Consider the following 13,687-nt stretch of genomic DNA (forward strand, 5'->3'; position numbering starts at 1 on the left):
GGATGGAGATAAAGATAAAAACTCAGTTTTATTGTCACCATTTTCGATGAGGTTTTAGGATAAATGCTAAAAATAATTTTTAAAATGCAATCATAGTTTCTCCTTATTTTGTGAGGTTAGTAATAATAAAGTGAATACAATAAATGAAATGCAATTTTACTTTCTCCATGTTTAGTGAGTTATTGAATGATAACATTAACGCAATATTATTTCCCCCTTTTTAGGGAGGTTATGGGCGAAATAGATAAATGCTTGAAATATGGAATTTTATTTTCCCTGTGAAGATAGTGCTCAAGTAGAGAAATGCAGAAAAAAAGAAAAAAAGTAAAGTCTAAGTTTCTTCCTGCCAGTGAAGTTAGTGGTAGAGTAGATAAATGGTAAAAAAAAAACTTTATTGACCTCCTGTTCAGTGAGGTTAGTGTTAAAGTGGATAAGGGCTAAATGACGCAATTTCATTTCCCCCTTCTTTAGTGAAGTGGTTAAGTGGGTAAGCGACATAATAAATGAATAAGAAAACGTATTTTTATTTCACCCTGTTTAGTTAGGAGTGTAGAAAAGTAGATAAATGACAAAATCACTTTAAAAATCTAATTTAATTTTTTTCCCTGTTGAATGAAATTTGTGGTAAGGTGAATAAATACATAATTGAATAAGGCAAATACGCACAATTTTATTTTTCTCCTGTACAGTATAGTGAAGTCAGTTGTAACGACGATATAGGCTAAAATAAGTACAAAAAATTCTATTTTTATATCTCATTTGTTTAGTGAAGTTATCGGTAAAATTCGATAAATTCAAAAACAAAAGAAATTATTAAAATCTTATTCCTCTTCTGCATTCGATAAAACATCACTTTGAGATTGAGGTTTAAGAATCATTGCAGCCAAAAAAAAAAAAAAAAAGGCATAAATAAAATATAAAAAAGGAATAATTTTAATAGAAGCTCCTTACTATTTTAGGTCTAAATTGGTCTTGTAAATGGTAAATTGTATAGTTTAAAGGCAATAAGGTTTGTTCTCTAAATTAATATTGGCCCGCGTTTATTGCTTCAGTAAATACTTCCCATAAATTTATCTCCCTTTTATTGGACTTATTCGAAGACATTAATTTATGATTTGTAGCCCCTGAGAATTCATAACAATAAGAGATTATGAGACAGTTGACCACATATATAGAACGTGATAAAAGCATCAAAATTAATGCTTAAGGCAAACTTTTCGAAATTCACGATACCACTTCAAAAATGGAAGAGATGCCACCTAAAAGACTAGGGAAATCATTGTAATATATATTTTTTTTATTACAGTTGTTTGTTCTGAAATCAATCACATACAGAAAGAACGAATGGTGACTTGAAAGAAGACGAATAATAAACACATACAGTATAGGAAGCAAAAGGTTCATCTTTTAAAGATGAGAGAACCAGGAAGGACGAGAAGAAAGATATATGAAAACAGAAAATTTTCATATATGCATTTTTTCAAGAAAAAGTCCAAAAATTTTTGTATGATCGAAAGCTGTATTTTGAAACAAGACAAGTAAAAAAATTATTAAAAATGGAGGCTTTCGACATATTGCATGGCGGTCCTCTTCAGCAAACAGGATAGAGATGGTTTCATCCAGTTGGCCGAATGCTCCAGTTTTTATTATTTTATCGACCTGTATTACTTTAAACTACAGTTTTCGCTCTGTTGCATAACCATGGATTTTCACTTATTATTGCAGGTCTTTGTGGAGTAATACACCGTAAATGTATTTTTTTTTATTTTGGAAACCGATGTTGTCTTGTCTTTAAACCCTCTTGCTATCAGTTTAAGAGTTAGAGCTGTAATGCACATCTGCAGTTAAAGAAACTCCACTACAGTAGGGAATATATATTTTCCCTTTTATGGAATAGTATAATAACAATTCTCAAGTCACGGCCCCTGTGAAAATGTACCGGTTCCCAAATATCTGTTACGAACAAAACACACTTCAGTTTACCGATATTAATTTTTTTTTTATTTCTGAACTAAAGTTACATTTTTGCAAATCAGTTATGGATATGAATACAAAATAATATGATACGTCATTTGTTTTCTTAGTATTAGTTTGACAAATAGATGTAAATCATTTTCCATAATACTTTAATTAGCAATCATACTTTGATTTTTATCAGACCTTTAAAGTAAGAGAATGTTTTGAAATGAAATCTAAATTTTGACATTAGCTTCCACATGAATCCAGGAACTTTGAACATTGTTTTCCAGCGGTATTTCAACTATTCATAAAAAATATATGCTGTAACTAGCACGATTTATGTTTTATTCAGTGAGAGGATTTGCATTAATGGCCAATATATGACAGTTCTAATTTGCAACGAGAAAAAATAAATACATTTATGTGTGCAAAAACACTGAAACAGGCCGAATTCTTTTGATAGGTTTTAGCGTTGGTGTACAGAGCATATCTTCCATTTTTTCATAGAATGAAAATACTTATTCGCTTATGTTGGCCAACTTAATGTAACGCTTTTATGTCTGTCTCTCTCGGTATTCACATACCTCAGGTACTTCCTAGACTTTAACTGATTTGATGTTTGGGATACAGAGATTCATTTTAAATAATCGCTCTCTCTCTCTCTCTCTCATCTGAACAACACATGCAGGTTACCTAATTTACTGTGGTGCACTAATGGTATCAATCTTTATCTGTTGATGATAAAAAATTTGTTCTGATAATTAGCTGAATTTTGACAAAAATTTCCGCAGCATTCTGAAGGCAGAGGTGACTATAATAACTCAAAATATGTTCTTCTCCGTTAGATTGTATCTCTAAAGACAAAGCTTAGAATGTGAGGGAAGAGGAGAATAAACGTACAGAGAAAAGGCCATAGATGACAACTTAGGTGTAAGAGCTGAATGCATATTAAGATAATCGTGAAAAACGCACACAGAACTCGATTACACGCTCACACTTCTATGTTTTAGGTCGATGTGTGAATTTAAATTTGAAGCAACAAAACGCAACATGATATTAAATGGTTAATTATTCATTTTCTTATCGAGTATAAAATTAAAACATTGAAAGAGAAAAAAGAAAAACCTTTCAAAAAGATACTGTACAAATTTACTTTGATTTTTTTTTTCATAAAACACAGCCAGCCACACTGTGCGTACGAGCTAGCTGTTTCTTCAGGACAATGTCTAGCAAAGAAGGTGACAGTGGCTGAAACAGTTCAGTATGGCTTTGAAATGTTTTGTTATGCCAATGACTCGTCCCGCTTGGCATCATCGGTCTGATTTTGACAAGTTTCCTAAACTCACGGTCACAAGTTTACGAAAATTAAGCAATTCATCTCACCTGTGGAAGAGTATTAGAAAACCAGTGGAAGAAGTAGTTTTAAGTGAAGGGAGACTGAAGAAAAATAATCAAAGAACCGTTTTCCTCTTGCAGTGATTTTCTTGGTTAAATAACCTTCATATGACTTTTGATTGTCTAATGGCCATTAACTGAAATAACTGAACTGCGTTCGTGTGAGTGCGATAACCATAATAAAATAACTTCTCATACGTATCCAAACTGTAATATGCTATTGGTTAAACAAAAACTATGGGTGAGAGAAGAAGATGAAAAAAAAAAGAAAATAGGTTTCCAAAGTAATCCGTTTTAGGTATCGAAGGATTTTTCATTGCTCATAGTGTCTTCTTCAGAGGAAAATGACTAAGAAGACAAACGAAATCAGAAAGTTCCTGAACTGAGATCATGAAACTACCGTCTATTCGTGAAATATAATACACTACCTCTGCATAAATACCGTACAACCGATGAATTTATGGAAAATGTTTTTAAAAGTTAATAATTAATTCATGGAAGAACCGATAAGTTATTAACCGATAAATCAGTCCTCTCTGTCTGAGGAACCACACCAGAATCATTCCAATAAAGATCTCCATCACCCTTCACAGGCTGTTTTCTTTCAAAGCCTCTCAAAAACTGAAATCTTCCAGAAAGTGTTAGCCAGTTTAAGGGCTGAAACGTTAATTACCAGCAGCTGAAAGTGGTACTGAGGGGGAAGGTGTATTTTCTCACTATCATGTTGCAAGAGGGAACAGTTGTACTTCGGGGTGGAAAGAGAGATGAAGGGAGATGTAAAGATATTATGGAATTTCAATCATAAACATTTTAGGCATTTTTCTAATGTTTAATTATATATACATATATATATATATATATATATATATATGTATATATATATATATGTATATATATATATATATATATATATATATGTATATATATATATATATATATATATATAAATATTTACATATATATGTATATATGTAAAGGCTCATGAAGGTGACTTTTGAAAAGTTGGGTCAGCTATCTGCAGTGGTCCATTTTCCTGTACAGCTGATAGGAAACTGCCGAAACATTCGCATACCACAAGGGTCGAAGAAACCACCTTATGACCGGACACGAGCTGGAAAATGTTTTCAGCAAAGAACGTTCTACATAAAAGGGAAAAAGGTATACACAGCAAAAAAAGCAAAGCTGGAACCAGTTACAAAATCCGGGTTTTGAAGGATGCATGTCGATAGTGACGCCTTGAAATACAGAGGGCGCGTCTTGCCGAACTTTGACCTCGAATGATGCCTGCGCAAAAGTATTGCCTCGTTCGTGCGTTGCGGCATAATGAATATATGAGGAACTGTTGTTCTAATCTGACTTGGTAGATCCGATTCATGTGGCGTCCCAAGATGTGAGTGATTTTTCACATGGAGACTGTCCCAGACTTGTATATGGGCAATCACATACGTTTTTTAGACTTTGTTTTCAGAACTGTGAACACACGGTATCCTCCAGACAGTGGAAGATGATTTGCAATTTTTACATTTTATGATTTTTAATGTGACGGTTCTTCTTTTCACAGGTATTTGTTCCACTCCATTCCTATTCCTTTTTCCTCTCTCCTCCACAAGGGATATGGGTATGACATTTGAGATGACCTGTTTTTTTATTGGATTGACCAACATGATTTGACAGATGAGTTATTTTCTGTATTCCCTTAGGTATCTGAGTGTTTATGATTTTGGAGCATTATTTCCTAGAAGATTTTCTGTAGTGTTGAAACATTGGATTCATTCTTCAATTTTTAAGAAGTTATTTTTCATTGATTTTGTCAATAAAGGGTTTTAGTTTTGTACTTAGCATCTCATTCCAGTAGTCCTTAGATTTTAGTTAAGGAAAGATATAACTTAGATGCCGGCTCGTTACTGCTATCACACAATGTCTCGGGATAAGCGAAATCAAACCTCTGTTCATAAAACAGAGACTTAAATCAAGTATAGGCTCAGAAATGGCCTTTACATATATGTGTTACATAGTTGAGAGGAAATTTAATTGCTTACCTGTTACTACAAAGTCGAAAAGTCCTATCTATTGGTAGCTTGGTAGTGACCGCATCAAAAAGGCTACTGGTAGTGCACATCTGTACCTACTCACCCTGCATTCTCTCTCTCTCTCTCTCTCCCTCTCTCTCTCTCAGGTCTACAGCGAAACAATCTTTACCCAAAATAATTTATTTGACAAAATCTAACTTAACTAGATTGCGAGAAATAAGAGATGAAATAAAATGGAATACTAAAGATCCCCAAAATGTCAATCATATTATAGTCTATCATATTTAACTAATCATTGTATTTATACTGTAACTCACAATGGGTCAAAATAAGTCAAAGTCCAGTACATTTCTAATGAGTACATCTTCAACCTCTTTCTCAGTGAAACATCTGAAGAAGTCATATAAATCACTTATTAACAAAATGCATAAAAATAAAGTACACACAATACAATAAATGCTTGACACAGGCAACAATATATGTAAAAAAAAAATCTACAGTTTTTGGGACATTAAATATGGTTCCTACCTCCAAACAGCAATGCTCACAGTCTTAATCAATAGGTCTTTGAATAATGTACAGTGTTGGTCTTCAAATGATAACTTTTTCCATAACTAATCCCTTCACACCCAGGGACTCAGCCCAAAAGAAATGCACATGCACACGTTTACACCAGAACCTGCACATTAATTTGGCAACGATCAACGAAGTCATGTGGCAAGTTCCCATGTCTTGAGAATACCTGACTCAACAGTTTTAATTAATTAGGAAATGCGTCAGATAACAGCTAAACATCCTGTCAAGGGTTTTTGGAAAGTTTTCAGAAAGTTTTTCCACCACACTTGTTAATTAAACACCTACTGTGTATTGTCATTCATAAATATTTGTGATCTATAAGCTTTTGATATATATATATATATATATATATATGTGTGTGTAGTGTGTGTGTATATATATACATATATATATATATATGTATGTAGAGGATATGTATATATATATATATATATATATATAAGTGAATGTTTGTACATGTGATTTTGTATGTTTGTCCATATGTTTGTTCACTATAGAAATCCGAACCGCTTGACCAATCAAGACAAAATCTGGCGTGTGGTCATCATTTGGCCCAACTTAGATAATAGGGCATGTCTCAAACCTAATTCCTTCCCCTTCCCCTTCCCCATCCCCCTTTCCCCCTTCCCTTTGTAATTTGTGGTAAATAAACACTATGGGTTTATCATGCATCATTTCATGTACTTGATACCATAGAAATATATTCTTGAAAATGCTTTTCTTTCCTGTGATTAATAATTGTGCATCAAGGTTTGCTTTTCTTTCCTGTGATTAATAATTCTGTATCAAGGTTTAGACATTCACCACAGTAATAACTGGATAAAATGGACAGTTACCACAGTAATACCTGGATAAAGGACAGTCAGCACTCTAATCCTTGGCTAAAGAGGGCAGACAGTACAGTGATATCTAGATAAATGGGACAGTCAAAACAGTAATGCCACCTGGATAAAAGGGACAGTCAGTACAGTAATACCTGGATACATGAGACAGCTGCCACAGTAAAATCTGGATAAATGGGACAGTCACAAACAGTAATACCTGGATAAAAGGGACAGTCAGCACAGTAATACCTGCATAAAAGGGACAGACAAGACAGTAATGCCTGCACAAATGGGACAGTCACCACCAATAATACCAGGGGGACTTGTCACCGCAGTAATGTCTGAATAAAAGTGACAGTCACCACAGTAATACCCGGATAAAAGGGACAGCCATCACAGTAATACCTATACAAGGCTGGCATTACAGTACGGTACGGTACGGTACGGAATACGGTACGGTACGGAATACGGTACGGTACGGTTGATATTTAGTCTATATGTATGGTACAGAATTACGGTACGATAATGTTACCAAAGTACGGTATGATATGATTAAGGTACGGAAAAAATGGGCAAAATTCCATACCATAGGCTTGCATATATCACTAAGTAATTACTAATGCATATTTAGCCACTTCAGTGACTGCACAAGGAGAGAGGTGGCTATGTACTTAACATTTCAGTTTGTTTGCTTATAATATGATAAAAGTAAGAATATAATGCGTTATTACTGCATCAAAGCAAAGAGGGAAATAATTGAGGGTACAAATGAAACATGGTACGATATTTTAAATAGGTATGGACATGGAAAAACATTTTGTACTGCATCACACTACAAATGTGTACCTATATAAAAGGGATAGGCAGTAAAGTAATATTTCGACAAATGGGACAGTCACCTCAGTAATACCTGGATAAAAGGAACAGACACCACAATAATGTCTGGATAGAAGGGACAGCCAGCACAGTAATGCCTGGATAAAAGGGACAGTTACCACAGTAATACCTGGGTGAATGGGACAGTTACCTCAGTAATAACCGGATAAATGGGACAGTCATTACAGTAATGTCTTGATAAAAGGGAAAGTTAATACAGTAATAACTGGACAAATGGGACAGTCACCACAGTAACACTCGTATTGAAGGGGCAATCAGCACAGAAATCCTTGAATAAATGGGAAAGTCAGTAAAGTAATGCCTGGATAAAAGGGACAGTTACCAAACTAATACATGGATAAATGGGATTCACCACAGTAATAACTGAATAAATGGGAGAGTTATTATAGTAACACCTTGGTAAAAGGTACAGTCAATACAGTCACACCTGGGTAAATGGGACAGTCAGCAGAGTCATACCTGGATAAAATGGACAGTCACAAACAGTAATACCTGGATAAATGTGACAGTCACCACAGTAATATATGGATAAATGGGACAGTCACCACAGTAATATATGGATAAATGGGACAGTCAGTATAGTAATATTTAGATAAAGGAATAGTTAGTACAATAATTTCTGGATAAAGGACAAACCAGTACAGTAAGACCTGGATAAATGGGACAATCGGCACAGTAATATATGGATAAAAGTGACAGTCAGCACAATAATTTCTGGATAAAAGGGGAGTAAGTACAAGAAGGTGCAGGAAAATTTTTCTTAGTCCTTCAGAGTTTTCCTGGTTTCTCTGGGTTGGTCAGTTAGTATATATATATATATATATATATATGTATGTATATATGTATATGTGTGTGTGTGTGTGCGTGTGTGTGTGTGTGTGTGTGTGTGTGTAAATTGAGAGTCACAACTACTCCTGACCTATACACTGCAGATGGTGGAGTAAATATGCCCTCCCTCCTTTCACCTCCGGCACCCCTCCGCCCAAAAATGGGCACTCGCAGAAGCCCGTTGTGTGTTGATTCCGCATGAAAGCCGGGCATTCCACTGAGCAGTGCCAAAACAAACCCTCTCCTAGGAATCCACCAACTAACAAGCCTGCGCCCTCCACCGGGGCAGTGCCAAGAAGGGATTATAGCCAGAGCTATTGCACGGCTTGCAAAGTTTATGGCCACTATCCCACGTGGGCAAAATGCCCAAATAATAAATCAAAGTACTCCCACTGTTGCCTTGGCAGTTACAAATCCCAAGTACTTGGTCCCTCCAGCCAGGGGTCCCATATATGTGGCAACTCCTCGAGGTAGCTACCCCGCATTTGATGAATCTGGTGCGCAGATTTCCCTCATAAGGAAAGACAAAGTTCCCTATGGAGTTATCATTAACCAACGTAAACTCGTCACAATGGAGGGTATCAGTCAGTTTAAAATGATACTCCTTACTGTTTAATTGAGAGTTACAAGACCTCATAGATCCAAAATTTGCAACCTTGCAGTAGCAAGCTATATTCCTGGAGGTTATGACATCCTCCTGGGACAGGACTTCCAGTCCCCATCTAAGTTACAGAAATCCAGGGGTCCAAATCCCCCAAATCATTCATTAGGCATGAGTAAGCCTCAACCGCCTACACTCATTACACTGCCAGTGCCACTTGAGTATGATGTGCAGTGGCCCCCTCGATCACGGTCGACCCCAGATCCCATTCCGATGCCTGGCCCTGCCCCAGTGCCAGTGCCGGGGCTCCAAATAGACCTCCCTCCAGGAGATTCCAGTCGCGATTCACAATCTCTGCCAGTGCCACTTGCATGCACTCAGCATTGCCAAGCTCTGTCCGTCCTGAATGACGAGCAAATTCCAAATCAAATAACAGTGCCTGACCCTGCCTTAGTGTCAGCGCCTGGACTGGATGATATAACGTATTCAATGATTAAGCAAACCCCTGAAAATACCAAACAATTCATATTGAGCCTTATTAACAGAATTTACAGGGAGCATATCTTCCTAAGATCTGGGAGATGTTAAAATTATTGCCATTTAAGTAAAAACCTGGAAAAGACTTTAAAGTAGAAAATTATCGTCCAATTGCACTATCATCATTTTTGGTGCAAGATCATGGAAAAAATGGTAAACACGCTTGATGTGGTACTTAGAACGGGTAAATATCTGTCCCCAGCAGTGTGGCTTCCAAGCATGCACCCAATAACTGATGTTCTACTTCTGAATGAGTTCTCATGTTTTTGCCAACAAGCAACATCACATCACGGTCTTTGATTTGGAGAAGGCTTATGATACAACATGAGATATGGCATTTTGAGGATCCTTCATGAATGTAACCCATGAGAGGCACTGCCCTCTCATTAAGGTTTTTATTAAAATAGGCTATTTCGGGTCCTGGTTGGAGCAAATAATGTCAGAAGTATTCAGTCAAGAAGAAGGAGTACCACAAGGAAGTGTTTAAGGTAACATTGTTTGCCTTGGCAGTCAATGAGGTTTCCAAAATAATTCCTCAGATATAACATATACCCTTTGCTGATGACCTTCAACTTCCTTTGTAGCTTCCAAGGATGGCAGTGGCTGAACGTCGCTCTCAGCCTGCATTGACAATATAGTGAAGTGGGGCTGAGGTTAATGGTTTTAAATTTTCATTAGTAAAACGGTAATTGGTGCACTTTTGTCGCATAAGAGTGATTTCATCCTGATCCAGATCTATTTATTCATAGGCAAAGAATTCCATGTGTAGGTGAAACGAGGTTCTTTGGGTTGATTGATAGTAAGCTGACCTGATCCCAAATCTGAAGTATATTAAGACCAAATGCTTGAAAGCGATGAATTTGCTGAAAGTTCTGTCTCATACTGTGTGGGGTGCAGACAGAACTCAGATGTTGAAATTGTATAAAGCCCTGGTCTTTTCAAAATTAACGTATGGATGCGAAGTTTACACGTCTGCAAAGCCCAATAGCCTTAAAAATGCTCAACTCGATTCACTGCGTAGGCACGGTTGTGCATGGTGAGCATTTAAACTATCTCCCATTGAGAGCATGTTGGTAGATGCTGGTGAGGTGCCACTGGATTTTCATTACAAGCGCTCTGCTGGTTCGGAGCTGGTATAGATTCCAGAGGCTACCTAAGTCTTTGACCAGCATATGTATGAGAAGGAAAGGCATTGGTATTATTATGAAAATCATCCCAAGCAAATCAAGAGATCCGCTTGCTTTTAGAATAAACTTGATTCTCAGAATTAACATGCCTAGGTGAAGATTCTACCAGTAAAGTATTGTTATTCCCTTCGAAATTTCCAGAGAGGCAGAATCTCCTGCGTATTTTAATTTCACCAAGTCAGAATTGTCATGTGAGGCCATGCGCTGGCTATTTTTAGAACATTCGATGAACATGGCACCTAAGCACACCAATTCACGGATGGCCCAAAGTCTGGATGCTGGCGTCAGCTTGGTAGTCTTCCCTGGCTTATGAGAGGAGTGGGAAGGTTATCATCTGTTGCCCCACTTTTACTGCTGGGAGATAAAATGCAATTTTAAAGCTTTAAAGGAGATTTAATTCATAATGGAAACAATTTTATTATATATAGTGATTCCAAAGTGTACTTCAGGCACTGGAATCTTTTAATCCTTTAAACCCCGTGATTTTAGAAGTATTAGAATGGTTGTTTTTATTGAAAAGAAGAGAGAAAGAAGTTAAGTTCTGCTGGGTGCCTTCCCATGTTGGGGTGGATGGGAACAAAAAAGCAGACCAACTAGCGAAATCAGCGGTCAACTCTCCAGAACCCACAAGATGCCTACTACCTGTAGTAGGACAAACAATAAAAAAGCGTTGGCAGTCCCAGTGGGAGAATATTTTAAATAGAAAAATGCATAGTATTGCATCATCTGTGTCTCCTTGGTCATATCCCCATACGCCAAGGAGACAGGAGACAATGCTATGCAGGTTGAGGATTGGACATACAAGACTCACGCATGGGTTCTTGATGTCCCGTGAGAATCCTCCAATTTGTGAAGACTGTGTTAAAAATTCTGAGTGTGTGTGGGATATTTGCTGGTTGAATGTCCACACTTAGAATTTGAGACAAAGGCTCCTGTCTTGGGGACGATGAAGTTGATACTCTTACTCCATACAACTTTGGAAAGGATTGTAACACTCAGCAATTGTATACTTTTATGTTCTGAAGAAAATTTAGCTTGTATATAGAATATATGAAGAAATTTATTTATATACGTATCAGATATTTTTATATGAAATTTATTTTAAACCTATTTCTTTTTATTCAAATATTTATATGCATACCTTTTAGATATTTTTATATGGATTTTTTTTATATACATAACTTTTAGATATTTTTATATGAAATTTATTTTAAACTTAATTTTATTTAATTTGTTTTTGGCGTCATAACCAGATGTTATGACACCAGATTTAATAAACAAATCAATCAACCAATTAGTGCCAGCGCCAGAACACGGCCCTGATCTCCATTCAAGGGATCCCAGTCAGAATCCCCTCTCTTCTCCTGGCCTGGCTCTGCTACCAGCATTAGTGAGAGAGACGGATCCTTCCGACCACAGCAATAGCTCAACCGAAGGTGCAGCCTTACAACCCTTGCCTGAGCTGGTCACGGTAACCTGCGAGCCTATCACGCCCACCGCGACCTCTTCCTCTCTTTCTTGGTCCCCCACAGATACGACCATGGGTAAGGATTCTGCCTTGTCTCAAATGGCCGATGAACTCTTGGAGCTACAGCGACTTAGGATAGAGCCCGTGATGAATGCCCCTGCTTCGGCTGCCAAAGAAGCTGATACAGGTGGCACTCCAATGCCCTCCTCGGACTTGGGTTTGACTGATTCCCCTACCAAGGAGAACCATCAACACCATTAACCTAAAGAGATCTGCGGCAGAAATCACAGGCGTCGGTAACATCAGGTAGCTTTAAGAGAGCTGCTGAACTCTCCTGGCACCAGTGCAAATTTGGCACAGTGCCACTCCTTTTTATCCTTACGAGGACCGTGGCACCTCTCTCCAGAAGAGGGAAAATAGGGTTTCTCACCTGCTTATTTTCCTTATAACTCTGTAATTTATTCTTTTCCTTTAACATTTTTCCTTTCATCATTTTGTTAAATTAATCATATTTTGCGCCTCACAAAGGCTTATATTGTACCTTGTTCCCACTCTGCCAGTGCAGAGTGCAATTGACAGACATCCCAGTTTTGTAAGTCCTATGACTTCCTTTTGAAGCCCCTTGAGCAAAAGAATAAACCTAAGCACTTTTCATTGGCTAAGGAATATAATTTCGAGATATTAATCATATTTTTCTTTAACATTATCATTTGCCTTCTTTATTATTCCCTTGTAATTTAAACCCCGAGTCCATGAATTGGAAAGACCATCTGTCCTTCATTGTACTTAGCTTCGTGCTCATAAGTACCATTGACGTCAGTGCCACGTCTGGCACTGTGCTTTCAACTTAAGTAACATGGCGACACCTAACGAAGACCATGTATATTTCATTGTAATGCCACATGAAGGCAAACTAGCTGCATGTCTTTGACTGTAACAACCATTAAAAGTTAAGTGCATGATTATTTTAAGACTTACATTAAGGAAATCACTTACTGTTATTGTGTTTAATATTTGCAATAACTTTATATTTGTTAATATACCTGTTTTAAAGTAACAGTAATCCAAGGTTAAAACCTTTGTTTCTCTTTTTAGTGTGCCATTAACGTAAAACACTGAATTCTTTATCAAGTAAATTTTCAGATATCTCCCATGATGCAGAAAGATTTAGGTTACTAAACATGCTTGAGTGCCATTAACAAGAAAATTAGAGTAATATAAAGCATTTGTCTGCTGAATCCTTGGTTTGGTAGACATTCACACCCGACTGAAGGTGCAAGATGTCAACTTTGGTGGGGAGTTTTTATATTTTCCCAAGAATCCCAGCCATCAAATGCTTCATTTAAAGCTGGAGAATATAACAGCGCATTTTGAGGGGCGAAAGG

This window comes from Macrobrachium rosenbergii, chromosome 2, assembly GCF_040412425.1.
Source record: "Macrobrachium rosenbergii isolate ZJJX-2024 chromosome 2, ASM4041242v1, whole genome shotgun sequence".
Classification (NCBI taxonomy): domain Eukaryota; kingdom Metazoa; phylum Arthropoda; class Malacostraca; order Decapoda; family Palaemonidae; genus Macrobrachium; species Macrobrachium rosenbergii.